The sequence below is a fragment of the Aquarana catesbeiana genome, linkage group LG02 (assembly GCF_042186555.1).
Source record: "Aquarana catesbeiana isolate 2022-GZ linkage group LG02, ASM4218655v1, whole genome shotgun sequence".
Taxonomy (NCBI): domain Eukaryota; kingdom Metazoa; phylum Chordata; class Amphibia; order Anura; family Ranidae; genus Aquarana; species Aquarana catesbeiana.
The window spans coordinates 813,166,216-813,171,003 of NC_133325.1; positions in this window are offsets into that span (position 1 = coordinate 813,166,216).

Below are 4,788 nucleotides of genomic sequence, written 5' to 3' on the forward strand. Positions count from 1 at the left end.
ATACAGCTCACACCTCCTATATACCAGTATAGAGACCTCCTGTATATACACAGCTCACTCCTCCTATATACCAGTATACAGACCTCCTGTATATACACAGCTCACTCCTCCCATATACCAGTATACAGACCTCCTGTATATACACAGCTCACACCTCCTATATACCAGTATACAGACCACCAGTATATACACAGCTCACTCCTCCTATAAACCAGTATACAGTCCACCAGTATATACACAGCTCACTCCTCCTATAAACCAGTATACAGTCCACCAGTATACACACAGCTCACACCTCCTATATACCAGTATACAGACCTCCTGTATATACACAGCTCACACCTCCTATATACCAGTATACAGACCTCCTGTATATACACAGCTCACACCTCCTATATACCAGTATACAGACCTCCCGTATATACACAGCTAACCCCCTATATACCAGTATACAGACCTCCTGTATATATATACAGCTCACACACCCCTGTATACCATTATACAGACAGCTCACACATCCTATATACCAGTATACAGACCTCCCATATATACACAGCTCACACCTCCTGTATACAGAGTCCTATATACCAGTATACAGACTTCCTGTATATATACAGCTCACACCTCCTATATACCAGTATAGAGACCTCCTGTATATACACAGCTCACTCCTCCTATATACCAGTATACAGACCTCCTGTATATACACAGCTCACTCCTCCCATATACCAGTATACAGACCTACTGTATATACACAGCTCACACCTCCTATATACCAGTATACAGACCACCAGTATATACACAGCTCACTCCTCCTATAAACCAGTATACAGTCCACCAGTATATACACAGCTCACTCCTCCTATAAACCAGTATACAGTCCACCAGTATACACACAGCTCACACCTCCTATATACCAGTATACAGACCTCCTGTATATACGCAGCTCACACCTTCTATATACCAGTATACAGACCTCCTGTATATACGCGGCTCTCCATACAGATCTCTGCCCAGTATGGAGGTAATAAGGATGCAGTCTGCTCCTTTATACATGAAGTGACGCTAACGGTACGTCACTGCCAGATCCTGCGTCCCCTCGCCCCTCCCCCATCCTGACCTCACAGGAGACTCCTGACCCCTACGACCCGAACTGCGGGAATCCCAGAGACGCAGCCCACCCCGGTGTGGGAAACTCCGGAGCTCAGATACACAGAGAGGCGATCTGCGTGGTTATATGTCCTCTATGCACACAGCTTACTGCTGGAGATTCGTCCCCATATCCTCCATAAACAACGTTACATGGTGCGACACCCATACAATACATCGAAGGGATAGCACTGGGGGGCATAACCAAACAGGTCAAGGTGAGGTGGGCTTATCAGAACCAAACGCCCTCCAGTAATCATAGCGAGACCCAGTACAGGTTTCTTATACTGTATCAACACGTCCCACTTCCACTACAAAACTGAAGAACAGAAGATTTCCTGGTTTTAGCATAGTGGGGAAGCCATGTAAACCGTTCCTGAAAGGTCCCTCCTAATCTGGACATGTGGGGCGACTTAGGACTGACAAAACTGCCATTCTTCTAATTTTGTGGGAATCTCATTTATTGGCCAGTTTTTGACATATTTCTACAAAAGTGAAAATAACCAAGGCACTCCTATATTTGTATGGATGACATCTCTGGAGAGACCCAGGGTTCCACAGGATGGATGACATCTACAGAGAGACCATGGTTCCAAAAGATGGGATGCCATCTCTAGCGAGACCCAAGACACCGCCAGATGGTACATATTTCTGGAGAGACCCATGGCTCCAAAGGATGGATGACATCTCCAGAGAGACCCATGGTTCCAAAAGATGGGATGCCATCTCTAGAGAGACCTAAGACACTGCCAAATGGTAGACATTTCTGGAGAGACCCATAGTTCGACAGGATGGATGACATCTCCAGAGAGACCCATGAAGTCCCACAACGAATATCTCTAGACAGGAACCCATGATTCCGCAGGATGGATGACATCTCCATAGAGACCCATGGTTCCACAGGATGGAAGACATCTCTAGACAGGAACCCATGATTCCTCAGTATGGATGACATCTCCAGAGAGACCCTTAGCACCCCATGATGGATGACATCTCTTGACAAGAACCCATGTCGTCTCAGCATGGATGGCATCTCCAGGGGGAATTGCAATTCCTCCAGACATCAGAGAAGAACCTCATGATGCCTCAGGACAGATGTCATCTTTGGAGAGACTCATGACTACTCCAGAGAGCACCATGATTACTCAAGACAGAGGACATCTCCATAGAGACCTATGATTCCACAGGATGGATGACATCTCTAGAGAGACCCAAGACACCCAATGATGGAGGACATCAACTTATATCTCAGGACATATGACATTGGCAGTGGGCTACTGTACATTCTCATGACTCGGCATGAACTGATAAAACTGCCCTTCTGCTAATTTTGTGGGAATCTCATTTGTTTGGCCAATTTTTTTACAAATCTCCACATAAGTGACAATAACCAAAACAAACAGATATTTGTAGAAACATCTCACAAACCATCACGGCTTCCTGCCAGTGTTGCTACTAAAGATATTGTCATATTTTCTGTGGAGAAATCATCATTTTGGTTCATTTTAGCATCCAGTATGAAGGCGCCTTACTGCCCATGTGTGAAAGTCTGATGGACTTTTCAATGTGCAATGACAAAACAGGTATGAGTAGGCCCTCAGTGTAGAATATACAGTGGGGATGGAAAGTATTCAGACCCCCTTACATTTTTCACTCTTTGTTATATTGCAGCCATTTGCTAAAATCATTTAAGTTCATTTTTTCCTCATTAATGTACACACAGCACCCCATATTGTACACACAGCCCCCATATTGTACACACAGCACCCCATATTGTACACACAGCACCCCATATTATACACACAGCACCCCATATTGTACACACAGCCCCCCATATTGTACACGCACCCCATATTGTACACACAGCACCCCATATTGTACACACAGCACCCCATATTGTACACACAGCACCCCATATTGTACACACAGCACCCCATATTGTACACACAAACACAGAATTGATGACATTTTTGCAGATTTATTAAAAAAGAAAAACTGAAATATCACATGCTCCTAAGTATTCAGACCCTTTGCTGTGACACTCATATATATAACTCAGGTGCTGTCCATTTCTTCTGATCATCCTTGAGATGGTTCTACACCTTCATTTGAGTCCAGCTGTGTTTGATTATACTGATTGGACTTGATTAGGAAAGCCACACACCTGTCTATACAAGACCTTACAGCTCACAGTGCATGTCAGAGCAAATGAGAATCATGAGGTCAAAAGAACTGCCTGAAGAGCTCAGAGACAGAATTGTGGCAAGGCACAGATCTGGCCAAGGTTACAAAAAAAATTCTGCTGCACTTAAGGTTCCTCAGAGCACAGTGGCCTCCATAATCCTTAAATAGAAGACATTTGGGACGACCAGAACCCTTCCTAGAGTTGGCCGTCTGGACAAACTGAGCTATCGGGGGAGAAGAGCCTTGGTGAGAGAGGTAAAGAAGAACCCAAAGATCACTGTGGCTGAGCTCCAGAGATGGGAGATGGGAGAAAGTTGTAGAAAGTCAACCATCACTGCAGCCCTCCACCAGTCGGGGCTTTATGGCAGAGTGGCCCGACGGAAGCCTCTCCTCAGTGCAAGACACATGAAAGCCCGCATGGAGTTTACTAAAAAACACCTGAAGGACTCCAAGATGGTGAGAAATAAGATTCTCTGGTCTGATGAGACCAAGATAGAACTTTTTGGCCTTAATTCTAATCGGTATGTGTGGAGAAAACCAGGCACTGCCCATCACCTGTCCAATACAGTCCCAACAGTGAAGCATGGTGGTGGCAGCATCATGCTGTGGGGGTGTTTTTCAGCTGCAGGGACAGGACGACTGGTTGCAATCGAGGGAAAGATATGCTCAGGACCTCAGACTGGGCCGAAGGTTTACCTTCCAACAAGACAATGACCCTAAGCACACAGCTAAAATAACGAAGGAGTGGCTTCACAACAACTCCGTGACTGTTCTTGAATGGTCCAGCCAGAGCCCTGACTTAAACCCAATTGAGCATCTCTGGAGAGACCTAAAAACGGCTGTCCACCAACGTTTACCATCCCCCCTGACAGAACTGGAGAGGATCTGCAAGGAGGAATGGCAGAGGATCCCCAAATCCAGGTGTGAAAAACTTGTTGTATCTTTCCCAAAAAGACTCATCAAAAGGGGCTTCTACTAAATGTGATACCATGTGATATTTCAGTTTTTCTTTTTTAATAAATCTGCAAAAATGTCAACAATTCTGTGTTTTTCTGTCAATATGAGGGGCTGTGTGTACAATATGGGGGGCTGTGTGTACAATATGGGGGGCTGTGTGTACAATATGAGGTGCTGTGTGTACAATAGGGGGGGCTGTGTGTACAATATGGGGGGCTGTGTGTACAATATGAGGTGCTGTGTGTACAATATGAGGTGCTGTGTGTACAATATGGGGTGCTGTGTGTACAATATGAGGTGTTGTGTGTACAATATGAGGTGTTGTGTGTACAATATGGGGGGCTGTGTGTACAATATGGGGGGCTGTGTGTACAATATGGGGGGCTGTGTGTACAATATGGGGGGCTGTGTGTACAATATGGGGTGCTGTGTGTACAATATGGGGTGCTGTGTGTACAATATGGGGTGCTGTGTGTACAATATGGGGTGCTGTGTGTA